The sequence below is a fragment of the Phocoena phocoena genome, chromosome X (genome assembly GCF_963924675.1).
Source record: "Phocoena phocoena chromosome X, mPhoPho1.1, whole genome shotgun sequence".
Taxonomy (NCBI): domain Eukaryota; kingdom Metazoa; phylum Chordata; class Mammalia; order Artiodactyla; family Phocoenidae; genus Phocoena; species Phocoena phocoena.
This window is the reverse complement of record NC_089240.1, coordinates 88,323,767-88,342,630: the sequence shown is the minus strand read 5'-3', so window position 1 is coordinate 88,342,630 and position 18,864 is coordinate 88,323,767.

The following is an 18,864-nucleotide window of genomic DNA, read 5'->3' as shown; positions in this document are numbered from 1 at the left end:
TCCAAACATTTGGGAATTTTCTAGTTTAATTCCATTGTGTTAAAGAACATGCTTACAATTTAGTCCTTAGAAATTCATTAAGATTTCTCTTATGCCCCAGCATAAGATCTATTTTGGTAAATATTAATGTGCATTTGATAAAAAGAAGGTGTATTCTGCAGTTGTTGTGTGTAGTTTACTATACATCAATTAGTTCCACCTGCCATTTTTTCACTCAGATGTTCTATATATTTTTTTCTGTTTCTTTTATCAGTAACTGAGATATTCAAATGTTCTATATACTTTTTCTGTTTCTTTTATCAGTTACTGAGAGAAGTACCTCAAAGTTTAAACTATGATTGTGGTTTTACTTCTGCCTATTTTTCCTTTATACCTGTTGAGGGTGTTAGGTTAATTAGAATATAAGATATTACCTTTGTTCTTCCTGCTTGGTTGACCTCTTTTTTATCATTATGAAATATTCCTTTATCTTTAATAGTAATATATCTCATCTTAAAGTTGACTCGGTCTGACATTAATATAACTATACCAGCTTTCTTTTGGCTAGTATTTGCATGGTATATTTTCTGGACATTTACTTTAAATCTTTCTGTCTTCTATGCAAGTTGTGTCTTATAAACAGTTTGTAGCTTTTTTAAAAAATCCAGCTTGATAATCTTTATCATTTATTTGGAGTAGTCTACTTACATTTCATGCAATTATGATATATTTTAGTTTAAATTAACTATCTACTTGTCCTTATCTGTATTTTTTAATTTCTGTCTTCCTCCCTTCTTTCTTTTGGAGTAAACAAGCTTTTTGTTATTGTTGTTACTTATTATTCTGTTTCACCCAACTTTTAATTTGTAGTTATTCCTTCTTCTAACTGGTAGTTAGTATTTTTCAGTTATTACCTTAGAAATTACAGCATGCACTCCCGACCTATTACAGTCCATTATAAATGAACACTTTTGCCACTTCCCAGATACTGCAAAGACCTTAAAATACTTTAACCCTTATTTTCCTCATGCCATATATATTACTTTTGTTATGCATTTTATTCTACATATATTTAAAGGCTCATGAGATATTATCATTATTTTAAACAATCAGGTTTCCCTGGTGGCACAATGGTTAAGAATCTGCCTGCCAATGCAGGGGACATGGGTTCAAGCCCTGCTCCAGGAAGACCCCACATGCCGCAGAGCAACTAAGCCCATGCACCACAACTACTGAGCCTGCACTCTGGAGCCCGTGAGCCACAACTACTGAGCCCACGTTCCACAACTACTGAGGTCCACGTGCCTAGAGCCCGTGCTCCACAACAAGAGAAGCCACTACAATGAGAAGCCTGCGCACTGCAACAAAGAGTAGCCCCGCCTTGCTTGCAACTAGAGAAAGCCCGCACGCAGCAACGAAGACCCAACACAGCAAATCAATCAATCAATAAAATTAAGTTAAATTAAAATAAACAATCAATATTCCTTTAAAATATCCCTTTTTACTTCCTCACTTATTTATCCTTTCTTGTGCTCTTCATTCCTTCTACCTTCCCATTCTTCCATTTAGGATTATTTTCCTACTGCCTGAGGAACGCCCCTTCATATATCTTTTAGTGTAGGTCCACAAGTTCCAAATTCCTACTTAGTTTTGCCTGAAAATGTGTTTATTTCACTTCCTTTTAAAAATGAATTTTTACACAAATGTAATTTGCCTTCATTTTTGGAGAATGTTTTCACTGAGTAAAGAATTCTAGATTAACTGCCTTTTTTCAGTACTTTAAAGGTATCACTTAATGAACTTACAACAATTAGGTTTCAAATAATTGTTTCTTGCATACAAATTTTTTTCTTTAGCTAACTTAACTGAGAACAACTAAGCATCACTCTAAGTTTTAAGGAATCTTTTTCTCATAAATTAAAAACATACTGCTACTTTTTCAGTGACCATTAGAAAGTTCATCCTTGTATTTTAGCTGAAATATTTCTTTTGGTAGCTTCTTATGGTTCATCCTATTTCTACTCTTTGTGACATTCTATAATGAGTTTAATCCCTCTACAACATGACAGCCCTTAAAATATTTAAAGATAGCTATCATGTTCCTGCCTCCCCCTTCAGTCTTTTCTCCAGACTAGACAAATCCAGTCTATTCATGTGTTCTCCATATATTGAGCCAAGTTCCCTTATTATTTCAGGACTTTGCTCTGAATGTGCTCCATTTGTTTGCCTTCAGCAAGCAGGTGACGACTTGCCTGATGTTAGGCAATTTGCAACAATGTTCTTCTATATAAGACCAATTCCCAAGTACAATTCAACTAACTCTAAATTTGGAAATAGATTCTGGGTCAACCTAGTCATGTTTTCTGTACTAGCCTTTGAAATTGATACAAAGAAAAAAGAAGGAAGAAAAGGAAGGGAGGGAGTGAGGGAGGGAGATTAGCACATAAATTTAAATTGTGTTCAATTTATTTTCTGTTTATGGGCAAGTATTCCTTATATCCCAGAGTGTTGCATAGTTTTGTTCACCTAATCTAAGAAAATTTTAAAAAAACTTAGTCAGGAAGCTATTATTTGAGAGAGAAAATTTTAAAGTTTATTAAGTGAGCATTTGTAACTGCAGTAGATAGAAAGAAGGGAATATATCCAACAAGGTGAACCAGCAAAATATGATTCTGTGCATCTTTTCAGTTACCTTCTATAAGTTTTAATAGCAGGAGTGATTCATTTTGCTTCATTCAAAATTATATTCTGAATAAAGCTTCATGAAGTGAACTGGTGGTATTTAGTCTTTGAAAAATCCATTTTATTTATAAACTCTCATGAATACAGGCATATTAACATAAAGAAAATATAATTATTACATTGTTGCATGGCAGAGTATTCAAGGTTAAAATCCAAGAATAGCTTTTCAGGACTAACTAAGCCTTGAAATATAATTACACAATGTGGCAAACAAAAAAATATTAAAAGGTTTGAAATGAAAGACACACTAAATGTATATTTGCAAATTGTTTTTGAAAGCTTTCAGTGAAACCCAAGAGTGGGTCAATAATCACATGGGAAGCTATTTATATTGCTGTTTCTGTGCCCTCCCAAGGTTCTGTCAAAATTCTTAATATTTGGACTTTGGTCTGTTTCTTTTTAGCAATCTGTTAGCTTTCATATACAAAGAGAATGCCACTGGGTCACTGTAAGAAGGCTATAGCCACCCTAGTAGTGGGAGTGTCCTATTAGGTTTTTCAAGGCTCAGGGCTAATCAATATTCCTCCCCAAGAACAAGGATGGGTCTACTAAAGCATAAGGTCACCATCTTGGGAACATAAGTCAAGATAACAAACTAAGCTAAGACACTGGTTTAAAAAAATTAGCGCACCAACTTGGCAAACTTTAAAAATTCCAAGACTATTTCTTGCTTCTGGCCATGACAGAGTAGCTTACTTCAGACTGGGGACAACTATAAAAGCTGTATAAAAATTTTAAATATGTGATTCGAAGGCATCAGTTATTAACCAAGGAAACCATAACTCAGAGGGGCCAAGATTCTGGATAGAAGGGAATTACACTGAGGTGAGCTCCACATTTATCTCAGCATCAGTGTGGGGCTTGCAGCAGTCTCACTCTAATAGGGAGACAGAAGCTGGAGTTTGGGCCTGCCAAGATGGCAGGGACTTGAGGAGTCATGATCTAAGAAAGAGGTAAGCCAGAAACTCTGCAGGCAGTTTCCCCTTTAGGTGTTTGTCAACTCATAAGCTGCCCATATGCAGGGACAATGTTATTTTCTTGGTTCAAATACCACATCAGTTTCCCCTACTGGTTAAATATTAAAGATCAAACTCCTTAGCATAATATATATAACCTCTACTGTCTGGTTTTCCCATTTGTGACAGACACACCCTAAAATGACCCCACCTCCCACCATGAGTTATTCACTTGTGAAATCCTTTCCCTGTAATCCCTTCCACTTGACCACAGGTAGAACCTGTGACCTGCTTCTCACAAATAAAACATAGCAAAGGTGAGAGATATCACTGCCGTGACCATGTTACATAATATGGCAGAGATGAAGGAATTTTGCAAATATAATTAAGGTCCCAAATCAGTTGACCTTGAGCTCATCAAAAGAGTGTTCTTGAGGGTCCTGACCTAATCAGGTGAGTTCTTTAAAAGAGGACTTAGGCCTTCTCTAAAGTGAGAGACGTGAAGCAGCTAAGACTCCTTGTGGCTGGCTCTGATGAATTCTACAGCCACAGGAATTAATTCTGCCAACCATATGAGCTTGGTAAAGACCCCTGAGATCCAGATGAGAATGAAACTGGTCAACGAATTGATTATAACTTTGTGAGACCTTGAGTAGAATCCCCAAGTAGGCTGTGTCCAGACTTCTGCCCTATAGAAGTAGTGAGGTCATATGAAGTTGTGTTGCTTTAAGCTGCTAACTTTGTGTTGTTTTGTTATGCAGCCATAAAAAACTAATACACCACTTCTGGCCTCAAATCCCATGTGGCAGTCAGTGAGAACCACTAGTACTGCTCTGACTTTGATATGCTATTTTATACATTCATGTGTTTATAAATATTGTTCCTTTCCCATTAAACGCCCTTTCTTAGTTTTTCTGCCTACAAAAGTTCCACTCATATTTTACTATCCAGCTCAAGCTTCTACTCTGAAGACTTTGTGACCCAGTTGACATCCTTTGGGCCACCACTCTAGGTATTTTTTAAACACCACACTAGCACCTATCACACTGTATTGCACTCAGTTGTTTACATGTGTTACTCATTTATCCATTCCATGAGGTCAAGGAATATAATTCATTTTTGTATTGACAACTGGCCTAACTTAATGCCTAGCTAGAGTAGAGACTCAATAAACATTTGTTAAATGAATGGATTTATATTTGGTTATTGCATTGATTCTTCTTGATTTATAGCCAGCTTCTTCCTAAGTACAGGACCATATTTGATTTGCCATTTTTTTGTATATGCATTCTTTTGAGATTTGAGAGTAAGTATCTGGGACTGAGAATGAAATCAGTAGACTTAGAGAAAGGACCTATATTCTTCTACTCTACTTCCTTCATGATTTTTATGTATTAATCATATCCTCTCTCAGCCTTTGGGTTTTCCTTTCTAAGAAGATCTTGTCTTCTTGTTCACATGTTTCCTAGATGCTCCAATTCTGGAGCTTCCCCAATTATGTAATCCCTTATAATAAAAGGTTACAGACCTTTTATTGTTCTTCCCCTAGCTCTTCTTTTCATGATCTTCAAGTTCTTGATAGTTCTTCACTGACAAGATGACAGCTTCTCTTTCAGTACTCTTTAGCTGTTAGGGCATTCAAGTTAAGTGGCTTCAAAGCAGTTCACTTAAAAGCAACTTGTTTAAATATCAAACATTCACAAAATGATGTTAGGGAAATTTCCTACAATTATATATTTCCCTCTCCCAAACCTGTTTCCCTAATTGAGTTAGGAAAAAGCCAAAAGATCAGAAAAGACAACCTCCGAAGTGCCACTTTCTTTCTTTAGTATCGAACTGAGAACCACAGATCAAAACTTGTAAGTTCTCTGTCTGTCTGGTATGAACTATACTATTCTGCCTACTATTGAACCTCTCACTCATTAGTCTGTTTCTTGAAGATGGCATAAACATTTCAATTTGCCTTCTGGGTAACTTATCATAGGATGTGGGAAAGGGAATTGAAGAGCAGTAAAAATCCTGGAATAGCAAATAAATCATTCTTTGGATTCATTAACCACTCCCAAACCTCTATACAGCTTGCTCTAAACTCAACATTTGAACCAGCTTGCCAGTTTTGAGTTCAAGGTGACAGTCTTAGACAAGACTGTGCATTATGACTAACAGAGAAACAATGAACACATTCACAGAGTATCTTTATACATATGTAGCTTATATAGTAATTTAAGGCATGATTTATGCTTTAGTCATTAATATATAAAAGTATTTATAAACCTGGTTGCCTGATATGAAATTGAAACCTATAGCACAGGGAGATCAGCTTGGTGCTTTGTGACCATCTAGAGGGGTGGAATAGGGAGGGTGGGAGGGAGACACAAGAGGGAAGAGATATGGGAATATATGTATATATATAGCTGATTCATGTTGTTATAAAGCAGAAACTAACACACAATTGTAAAGCAATTACACTCCAATAAAGATGTTAAGAAAAAAAAAAGCAATAAATAAATAAATAAGTACAAATAGCTACTTCTCAGTAAACATGATATATTGAATACACACTTTTTTCCTTAACTCCTCTCCAAAATCCCTTTAAATTGACATTAAATAAACATGCACAAATAGAACAGGATAGAATAAAATAGCAAAAGAAATGTCAACAAAATTTTGGAAGCTGGAAGACAAATAAATGAGTAGTAACTAACTTAACATACTGAAGAAAGGGAAAACTTAAACCATGTCAGGAAACCCACAAGAAATAAGCCTATTCTCCCAATGCAATTCCTGAAACACACAGATATTGAAGATATCAGGTATATCTGAAAACAGGGCTTGGTGTGGGGCTCAAGAGAAAATTGGTAAAAAGCCTAAGAAACTCTTCTAGACACCCCCATCCACATCCTTAATCTTTACTCAGGTATTCCAGGTAGGCAGGCTTGTGTGAAATGTAATGAGACTTCATACCTGAAAACCAAGGGTAAGGTTTGCATTAAGTACATTATAGAGGGATCAGTGTTGGTGAGAGCAGGTAGTCCACCTACCACATGGAGATATTTGGACAAAACTGGAAGAAATAACAAATTTGAGAATTATTTTATAGTCCATGTATGAAAAATGAATTTAATTACAAAAAGGTTATGTGTCAATCCCAAAGCAATCCGAAGAGAAATCAATGGGCTATACAGGAGTTCAGCAAAACAGAATAAACTAACAACTAGGAATGCAAGTAATTCTCACTGCAATACAAACAAAATGAGTCTTTGTGTATGGTTCGCCAAAGGCTCCTTAGAAAAGAATGCTTCCAAACTATCAAATGTATGTGGTGGGAAGGAAAGGACTCAAGAGAAGAAGAAATCCACATAGAAACTCAGAAAAAGTACTACCTAGCATTCTAGAAAACAGGAAAGAAAATAGAGAGCTGAGAAAAAGCAGAGCAACTAATAGTGATACCCCATTTACTCATATCTGATTTACTTATTTTGGTGAAAAATTCTCTAAAGATTTACAACTTCTCCCTGAAAAATTTAGTTGCATTCTTATAACTCTTTATTTATTAATACATCTTTATTGGAGTATAACTGCTTCACAATGCTATACTAGTTTCTGTTGTACAACAAAGTGAATCAGCCATATGCATACATATATCCCCATATCCCCTCCCTCTTGAGCCTCCCTCCCACCCTCCCTATCCCACCTCTCTAGGTTGTAGCAAAGCACCGAGCTGATCTTCCTGTGCTATGCGGCTGCTTCCCACTAGCTATCTATTTTACATTTGGTAGTGTATACATGTTGATGCTACTCTCACTTTGCCTCAGCTTCCCCCTCCTCGCTGTGTCCTCAAGTCCATTCTCTATGTCTACGTCTTTATTCCTGCCCTGCCACTAGGTTCATCATTCCCAATTCTTTTTTAATTCCATATATATGCATTAACATACGGTATTTGTTTTTCTCTTTCTGACTTACCTCACTCTGTATGACAGACTCTACGTCCATCCACCTCACGACAAATAGCCCAATTTCATTTCTTTTTATGGCTGAGTAATATTCCGTAGTATATATGTGCCACATCTTTATCCATTCATCTGTCAATGGACATTTAGGTTGCTTCCATGTCCTGGCTATTGTAAACAGTGCTGCAATGAACATTGTGGTACATGTCTCTTTTTGAATTATGGCTTTTTTAGGGTACACAACCACTGGAGAACAGTATGGAGTTTCTTTAAAATAGAACCAAAAATAGAACTAACCCTTTATTTATACTTCTAGTTTAGCTGTTTGTAGTCAAGTGCCTGTCTTAACAGATTGTTTTTTTGTTTGTTTTTTGTGATACGCGGGCCTTTCACTGTTGTGGCCTCTCCCATTGCGGAGCACAGGCTCCGTACGCGCAGGCTCAGCGGCCATGGCTCACAGGCCCAGCCGCTTCGCGGCATGTGGGATCTTCCCAGACCGAGGCACGAACCCGCGGCCCCTGCATCGGCAAGCGGACTCTCAACCACTGCGCCACCAGGGAAGCCCTTAACAGATTGTTAACCACATATTCCTGGGCCTTGCTTCCAAGTTTTCGACTCAGTGGGCCCAATCATTTTATCTCTAACAAGTTGTCAGTTCACATTGATGCTTCCGGTCGAGGGACCAGACTTTGAGAAGCCCTACTGTAAACCATATCTGGTCTCAGGCTCAGTAGACCTACCTGGCCTCCAGGCAAGCTGGGTCATCCATAAGGTTTCCTTCAAAAATGTGATGTCTAGACTTGAGCAGCGCTGTCTCATAGACAAATAATGTAAGCCACATCTGTCATTTAAATTTTCTAGTGACCATATTAAAAAAGTAAAAAGAAACCGGTAAAGTCAATTTTAATAATATATTTTATTTAACCTGCTATATGCAAAATATTATCATTTCAACCTGTAAGCAATATCAATATTTTTGAGTTATTTTACATTTTTCCAACTAAGTCTTTAAAAGAAGTTGTGTATTTTATACATCTAGCACATGTGAAACCAGACCAGCCATGTACCAAGCACTCAATAGCCACATGTGGCTAGTCACTACCATATTGGACATTGCAGTTCTAGATGCTCTACCTCTCTCTTTTAAAAATTTGTTTACAAATAAATGAACAAAACAAAACAAACAGAAACAAACATGTAGATACCGAGACCAAAGTAGTGGTTACCAAAGGTGAAGGGGCAGTGGGGAGGATGAAATGGGTAAAGGGCATCAACTGTATGGTGACAGAAGGAATCTAAAATTTTTGGTGGTGAGCATGCTATAAGGTATATAGAAGTAGACATATAATGCTGCACATGTGAAGCTTGTATAATGTTATAAACCAATGTTCTCAATAAAAAATAAGTCTAAAAATCTATTTAAATCAGACATTTTAATTTATTTCGGGTTGCAATAAAAATATTTAAAATAGACATACCCAACGGTGGAACGTAATACTTTTAAATGAAGGTAAGGTAGGCCAAAGCAAAAACATTATTGTCCTCCATTCCATCAAGAAATAGCATTCAATGACCAAAATGCAATTTATATACATCTTCTTCCATAGATTTATATTTTGTAAATTTACATTACTATATAACAAATAACCACTTTTTGAGTAACAGTAATATCTGAGGTGTCAAAGTACTAGAGAATATGGATCTGAGGAGGCTTCAATAAGATGTTAAAATTGTATTATGTCATAAGAAGTGGATACTTTCTTCTTGTTATAACAACTTTGGTATTAATTTTGTAATAAATGTTTATTATTGAAAATAGAGAAAATGCAGATGAGCAAAAAGAAGACTATAAAGATTACCTGTAATCTTATACCATTAATTCCTTTTATATGTCTGCCCAGATACTTTTCCTTGCCTATAACTATATACTATTTTTGAAATCAATTGCAATGTACATAATATTTTGTGACTTGCTTTTTTCGATTAACAATACGGAATGAATATCTTTCAATGCATTTATATATCATTCTATAAAATCATATTAAATGGTTGTATAGTATTGTAGGGGCATGCCACAATATATCTAGCCCACTTTTATTGGACACTTAGCATTTTCATTCTTATAAACAACAATGAGATGCAAATGAGATTAAAAGCTGTCAAATTTGGCTAGCACTCCCTATGCACACTATCCTTCTGCTGATCCCTTTGTGACAAACTTCGCCCCTAAGTAATTACTCTCCAATTTCAATTTCCAGTGCTACCAAACTTTAGAGTATATCAGAAACATCTGGTCTATTCTGTATATGTTTTTGTTTTTAATGAAGATCTCTAGGCCTTAGCTTCAAAGTCCGATTCAGCAAGTCTGGTATAGGGCCTAGGGATCTGCATTTACCATAGGCTCTCCAGGTGATTCTATGGTAGGCAGTCCATATCTTGAGAAACACTGCTCTGGTCCTTCTGTCACATTTATAATAAATTCAATAGCATTTTTCATTTACCTGTACACACTGCTCAAGGAAATGCTCTGAAATAAATAAATGCAGAAAATTTATCACTGTGAACCAAATATCTACTCCCAGTAGCCAAAATCTATTTTTAAAGTCCCTATAGTTCTTATTATAACAGAACTAATATTCTAGTACATAATTTCTTCCCTAATACATTTTTAAAGAAGAAATGTGGTTAGTGTTTTGCCTGTTGCAAATGGAATGCTCTATTTTGCAGCTGGTCTAAAGGCCTAATTTCCTGCAGACATGGATGGCATTTGCAATGTTTTGAATAATCTCTGTAGCCACCATCTCAGACTGCTGCATTGGTTGAACTGCTCTCACCAGACAGGGTGTCCATTAGCTTTAATGGGCATTACTTGGTGTTGTGGTTTGTAGGATTATGCCTGAAAGGGCTGAGTAGTTTCCGTGAGAATCCCTTAACGCTGTTTAAAATTCTATCCAGAAATCAAACGCAGTTAATCAGCCTCTCTCTAGTGGCAGTTTACAGGAAACAGACAATCCAAAGACATCGGCTGCCCAGAGCAAACAAAACAGAACATATCCCTTCCACTTTGTTCAGAGGCCTGAAGTGATAAACCAAGAAGAAACTGATATTCTGAAACTTTGATGAAATCTTGTGAAGTATTCCACAGTGGCAGGACAACATCCATACTCCCACTTCTGAAGGGAGACAAAGGGTACTTGAGCACTGTGCTTCTGCCTAGAAAAATCAAAGGCAACTACCAGACCTTATTATCTTCTAAGAATTATTTTAAAACCCTAGAAAACTCTGTCTCCTCTGGTCGATGGCTTTCAGCCTGAATGCAAACAAAATAAACGATTTTTAATGATATATCGATACACCGTGAGCCTTGCCACGAAAAGCAAAAAGAAAGGCCACACATAGTCTTACAAGACGTAGCCTCTGTGTTGCTTATACAGATAAACCCTACCTCATAGTGATTTTTTTCTTATTCTGAATCGCACTGGCCCTGATAGATACAGTCTTACTCTTACTATCCCCCATTGCTTAAATAATGTATCAGAATAATTTTCTAGTTCTTTCAAGATCCTATATTGGAAGATTTCTGATTATAAGGATTATGTCTGACACTTCTTTCGTATCTCCGCTGGCACAGTCACAGGTACATGGTACTTGCATAATAAACAAATGAAATTGTACCACACATGCATGTATGCGTACACACCCTCATTCTGTGAACTTTTCTGTTTTTTTTTTAAGCTGTTAAACTTTTTGCATACTGGTAATAATGGGGCTTTAATCTGGGCCAGCGGGCTCAAGACTTATTTGGGATAAGTTAATTTCATTAGCCCAGCATGCTTGGCCCTAACATGCTTTATCATATTTACTAATAGACACACACATAGAAAGTAAGTATTTTCACTGTTTCTGAAAGGAAGGCACTCCTGAAATGAAACCTAGCCACTACTGGAAAGCGACAAAGTAATACAGTATCCATATCTAAGTCTCATGGTCATACTAATTTGCCTGCAGCATGCTTTATAAACATTTTTCACAAAATAATACTTACACTAGTCCACCAGGGAAAGGACAGGATTGTCTTTTAAAACTAGAATTATGCAGCTAGAGGTAGACAGAGATATGTGGTAGAGTATAAAGCACACTGGACTGTGACTCAAGGGATAGTGTTCCATTCCAGGATGGACAAGTGACCTTGAACAAGTCATATTACCTCCTTGGGCTTCAGTTTTCTCATCTGTGAAATGAATTATGCACTAGATTTACTCATTCAATATATTTTTAATGCCTACCAGGACCTCTTTTAGGTGTTAGGAATACAGCAGAAAACAAGAAAAAAAATCCTTGCTCTCCTGAGCTTACATTCTAGTGAGGGAGAAAGACAATTAACTTCTAAAAGATTTGAAAATGATAATTTTAGATACTGACAGGTGATATGAAGAAAAAATGATCACAGTTAAGGGGATACAGAAGGAGGGGAGGAGGGAGGGAGAATGAAGAAATGGCAAGATAGGTTGGGGAAGACCTCTCTGTGGAGGTGATTTCTGAACAGAGGCTTGAATGATAAGAATGAGATGACTGTGCAAATAGCTAGAGGAAGAGTATTCCAGGCAGGGGGAAGAGAAAATGTAAAACCTGTGAGTGGGAAACGAGCTTCGTCTTTTCAGATAATGGGAAGAAGGTCAGCATAGCTAGAGTGGAGTGAGCCAGGAGGAGGCTGGTAGAAGATGAGAGGTAGGTGGAGGCCAGATCATACAGGGGCTTTTAGATCATGGTGAGAGGTTTGAATTTTATTCTATACATCACAGAAAAATCTTTACAGGGTTTTGATCCAGGAATGACATGATCTGATTTATGTTTATAAAGGACAATGTATTATAGTTAGGATAAGAGTGGAAAGATGAGTAAGGAGGCCACTGCAGTGAGACATGGCTTGGCCTGTGGTCATGATAGTAGAGAGAGAAAATAAAACAGATTTGGGATTTGTTTAACTGAGGATGAGTCAATAGGACTTGCCAACTGATTCATTAGATGTGGGATATGAGGGGAGAAAGGAGGAATTAAACATGACCCTTAGGGTTTGGACCCAAACAATAATTGTCTAATGATTTTTGTTTCAGACATTTCACCCATGTTCATAAGTGAGATTGGACTATGCTTTTCTTTTCTGCTTCTATCCTTTCCTGGTTTTATGAACAAGGCTATACTAGTCTCATAAAGTGAGTTGAGCGGCTTTCTTTCTTTTTTCCATTTTCTGAAATTGTTAACGCAATTTGGATTGTATTATCCTTGAAAGTTAGGGGAAATTTGCCAGTAAAATCATTCAATCACCTGGATCTGGAGTCTTTTTTTTTGGAGGGGGATGCTTAATTTTTACTACTAATTCAATATATTTAAGCATATTGGTTGGAAGGTTTTCTAATTTTTCCTGAGATAATTTTGATAAATTTTATATTCTATTAATATGTCCATTTCATTTGTTTTCAACTTTAAACTTGCTCCATAATATTCTCTTCTGATTTTTTCAAATCTTTGTTTTATCTATCATTACTTACTATTTTCATTCCTAATATTACTTGCATGTGTCTTTCTCTCTTTTTTTCCCTTCCGTAGGTCAAGAAACCTCATGCTTCAGTCTTAGAAGTAGAAGGCTGCAAGGAAATTATTCAAAGATCTGCAAATATATCAGTTTAATAGAACACCCCAGTCATTTCCATTCCTTCTTTTTGTGTAGTGGTCTCACAAATTAGATGTGTGGGTGGGTATATAGGATGGGATGCTATGAGAGTGGGGAGGGTTATACAATTAAAAAAAAAATCCTTTAGGAACAAAAGAGAAACAAGAAAACCCAAGATATCACTTTATCAGGTTCTAAAAATGCAAGTTTGCTATGCTGACCACATACAAAGGGGAAATTCAAATATTTAAAATACATTCAGAGACGTATTTTTCAATTTAGAGCAGAACTATCAATAGAGGAACAATTTACCCAGTGACCATCAACAATGGCCATTAGTTGGTGATAGGATAGTATACAAATATAAAGAGAAGAGCATTTGCAAATTGAAGGCAAGAATACACAAGAAGTTTTGAGTTACTTTCTGACCCAACCATCTTCGTCTCCTTGGACTCAACAATCCACACAATAGATGAAAGCTTAGAATCAAATGTTCTGAGTTTTAATCCTGGCTTTGACACTCACTAATTGCATGACTTAGAACAGAACACCACTTATCCCTTCTGTGTTTCATTATCAACATCTGTAAAATAGGGATAATATAACTGACTTTAAAGAGTCCAGGAATCCTAGAGGATACCCACTATTTGCCTTCTGTTACAAGCCAGCTCAATCACCTCCCAAGAGAGTTAGTTATTTAGCTTTTACTGTGGTGTTTATACTTCTAAGTGTTTCCAGAGTTCATTTCCATTGAAATCCTAAGGGAGATTTATCTTAGAAGGTTTTATTTTTTTAAGAACTCATCTTGGGTAGAACTAGAATTATTGGGGAGAAGAGAGGCAATAACATCTAACCAACATATTTAAAGGTGACAATTCAGTGTGTTGGCTACTGAGCTGACTATATTTAATGAAAAAGAAATTATCACCACAATTGGTTACTTAGGCTTTTCTAAATATGAGCCCTTAAAATAGCTTACTTCTACCCTTTAAAGACTCACAAATTAGTAGCAAATCCATAATGGAATAAAAAGATTTGGGGTATTGCACTGAATACCATCAACCTTTAAGGCCCCTCCCCAGCCAAAAAAGCTACAACTCTAATAGAACAAGGAACTTGATGAGCAGTATTTAATTTCCCACTGTATAGTATTTAACTAAATTACCTCACATCAATTGTAAAATGTATTGATGCTCTTTTAAAGAATACCCTTTTCAGTCCCTTTGGATAGTGCATATACTTTATCATCAGTTTATCTCCTCCAGAACATTTACTACAAATTATAATCTGTTTTCTTCCCTTATTTTGTATTTGTTAATTGCCTTTCTCATTAGAATTTAATGAATAAAATATAAAAGCATTTAAGATTTTTAACCTGACATTTTTATTCTCCTTGGCCAAGCTAGGAATTGACTGTTATCTATAACATCAGTAATATTTCTAGAATAGACAGATAGATAGCACATATCATAAAAGTTATTATTCATTAATTACAGAGCTGCCATTCTGGTACTGCAATGTCATTTTGTGCTAAATATAAAACCTGTGAACTTGAAGCTGAGAGAATTTTTAAAAGATAATTAAATACTTAGATACTGGAGTACTTCATTTTAGATCCAGATAGAATTTTCAAAGTTAACATCAATTTTACTAGCTGAAATGGATTCAAAATAGACCAGTTCCTACTAATTTACAGAATTGTTTTTCTCACTCCCTATGAGGACTCACCCAATCTGTGTCAGAGTTCAAAGAACAAAAAATTGTCTTGGTTGATGTAATTTGGAGGTTAACAGTGGTAATTTGTGAAAAACAACATCTCAGAACATTTTCCATTATTTCTTAATCTACTGTGTCAAAAAGTATTTTACTTGCTAAGAATTATTTTTCACCTCTCCCGTCTCTGTTATGTCAAAGGTCAAAGGTGGCTAGGAAGACAAAGTTCAATTTCCTTTTTGCCTCGGCATTCCCCTCCGGAAAAACAAGATGCTACTTCACTTCCATAACATTCATACCAGGAGAAAAAGGTTGAAAAGAAATTTATGGAAATGGCAAGTATAAAGAAGCTTAGTCCTGGGTTTGGAATCTGATGATAGAAGGGAACAGCTAATTGCGGTTCTCAAGAGTCAAAGAATAAGAAAGAATAGGATGCAGAAATTTCTTCATTAATATCTCACAGGACAAGGAGATACTATTTACATTATAAAGCAAAGATAAAAATATCAATGTAATATAGGCAATCTTGGGAATAAGAAACACTAGCACTGCTGAGTGCCTAACATGTGACACATACTATACACACTTTGTGGTATTTAATCCTCACAATGACCTTGTAGCATGGGAATGGTTAGTCCCATGTTACAGGTAAAGAAACTAAGATGCATAGAATTTACTTGCCTGAGATCACACAGGTAATGAAAGGCAGGTCTAGAATTTGAAACCAGGTCTTTCTTGTTTCAGTGTCCCCATGCCAGCTATGTTGTTTCCATAAGGAATTCACTAACATATCACTATGGGACAAAGTGTAAACTAAGTTTTGGGCAACGAAGGATTACCAGGTGCTGAATAGAGCTCTGCCGAAGCAAGTGGGCTCTCAAACTACATAGCCTGATGGAAAGTAACCAACTCCCCTATCGCCTGAAAATTAGAATATACTCAGATAAGTCCTGGGTCATTAAGTGGGGCACATTAACGTAGTGAAATGAATAAACAAATGAATAACGAAAGGCCCTACAGTTGAGTGGTTCTCAAATGCAAATGGGTGGAATTCCATTCCCTCCTTGAGAATCTGATGCACAGTAAGAATTTGCTCCCTAGAAAAATAGCCCTATATGATAACAACATTTTAAAAACAATTTTAGATACTTTTTGGTCTCCCTGAAGCCCCATGTGATAGACTGAATCATTGCTCTCAATCCTTTTCCTCTCCTTCCATTCATGTCCTTTGCCATAGGACTTTGTAGCTCCCCCAACTAGAGGCAGAGAATATTTCCTTGCGCCATTCTTGTTGGCCTTGGCCATCTGATTTGCTTTGGCCAATGTAAGTGGCATAATGCCACTTCCAACTACAGTCTTTAAGAGCCACTACATGCTTCTGCTTATCCCTCTGGCATTCCTGCCATTACCATGAGAAGAAAATGCCCCAAGTAGGCTTTTGGTCCAAGAAAGATGAGAAACACGTTTGGTAGACCTGGGCTCAACCTGCAGCTTAGAGCTCAGCCCAGCTGAGCCCAGCCTAGATCCGCCAACATCCAACTGACTTGCAAATGTATAAATGAGAATAAACGATTGTTGTTTTTAAGCCAGTGAGTTTTGCAGTGGTTTTTACTGCAGTATTATTGCAGCAATGGTTTACTGTTATACTCATTCATAGGACTTCTCCCCATCAAGGGTCTAGATAAGCTAAGAACCTCTGCTCTAGAATGTTTTATTATGCAAGTCCAGTGTGCTTCTCTATGCTGTACACACATTTTTGAAAATTAGTGTCTAAATTCAATTTTATATAAATCAAATGCTATGTTTCCCACCAACATACATTATAATGTCTCAGGGTTTTATCCTTATTTCAATGATCATCACCTGGCAGCAATTCCTAACACTTCAGCTTTATGTCTTTCTGCTCCTCAGTTTTCTCTGATAAGTATTCAATGACCAACATATATTTTAAGTATGAAGGGAGAACCTCTTTAAAGGAACCCTGCAGGGAATCCATTTGTAAGTTGAAGAATCCTTCTGTAATGGGAACAATCTTCTCCTTGTTTATCTCTTTGGTACGCTTGAATTTTTGACACTTGGGTCTCTGAAAGCAGGGTACCTAAATTACCAAGCCTGCTTCTAGGCAAAGTGCAGTATTTATCTTGATATAAAATAAATAATACTATTTGTTACATTTTGGTTGCTGAAAATTTAGTGTGATACTTGGATCTCATTCCATGTGAGCAGTGTTTATATAAATATCTCGGCAACAGAAGTCAAGGTATATGACTGAGAAGCCTCCATTTCTGGTTTGCATTTCTTTGTAGGAAGAAAGAAAACCAAACATACAAGGTATGGTTTGGCAGAGTCCATTGCATTTAGATGCCCAATTTATATTTATGGAATTTAATTGGCAGAAAACTAAAATAAGTTCTGGTCCCAGCTCTGTCACTTACTAACTGTGTGACTATGGGAATTTGGATAGGTTTTGAGGAAGAGGAAGGACATTATAGGCAGAGAAATGGTCTGCACAAGGACATAAAAGAAGGAATGAGCATGAGGTATTCAGTGAGCAAGGAGGAGACCAGCCAAACAAGAGAAAGATTGTAAGGGTAAGAAGGAAGGCTACAAGAACACATAATTATGTATGGCATAAAATGTTGGAAACATCACCTACAGATTCACAGTCAATACCTGAAATGTTGGGTCAGTTTTCCTCAGAACACAGAAAGAACCAGGTAGAATCAAAGAGAGACTGTCTTTTGTATTTCCACTCATACTCTTAATTTAAACTCCAGAGGTAGTTTCCTTTTCTATGAAACTATGAATCTATGAATCTATTCCTTTTTTATGAATCATTCCCTACGAGAAGATAATTCTTTGAAGCTGAGAACAACAAGCAAAATAAAATGTATAATGATATTCAAAATAAAAATGTTATTGAGGTTATAGCGTGCATGTCACTCAATAGAAAGACACAGGAAAAGATATTCAGGAGCAATAAACTTCAAGTTAAATAAATAGCATTAAAGCTTATAACAAAATTACAGACAAGTAATTCAAGCTCTCTCAAGGGCCTTCCATACTTCAAGGAAAACATCTTCCAATTATCATTAAAAGCCCTTTCCAATTTTCACAGTTCATCTATAATAGGCTGATTGTAAATGTAAAATGTATGGCTCAGGTAGTGCTATATCGTCAGCTGTAACCATAATCTCCTGTGTAATGACAAGCAATTGGAACAGCAATACTACTACTTAAGCTATTTAATTCAGATTGCTTGGCATTTATGCTGATACTCCCGCTGAAGGGAAAAAACACAAAATATGATACTAAACAAGTATATTCTGATTATTAATCTTTTATCACACAAAACATCCACCGAAAAAGAAATCAGCAGCAGAAAAAGAAACAAAATAATTCTTTGACTACACTGTTAATAGGAGAGTATCATTTTCTTAAATGTATTTCCCATATTATCAATGGAATGCCCACAGGGAAAAATTTAAAAAAAAAAAGAACAAAAGAAAATGTTCAGCTCAGAGATTAAAACAAAGAATCCAAGAAAAGGTTTGTAGATGTCTGATCTTTAAGAGCCTTCATGGAGGGAAAAAAGTTGATTTTAAAATTTCATTATATAGTGTCATTATGCAAAGTCAGCAGGGAATAAGGAGATCTGGCTTCATGTCTAGTTTGCTAAGAGTTAAGCAAAGTGCAGACTTTTCTGCCTAGACATGGAGGTAGCAGCGCAGGTTGATTTTGGACAAGTCAAGTGGTGTTTTGGAGCAAACTTGAGTTTTACAGGGATGTCCATAGCCCCAGGGGCCCAGTGGCCTCCTCATCAACGTATGATTTAGTCTTTTGGGACCCTTCT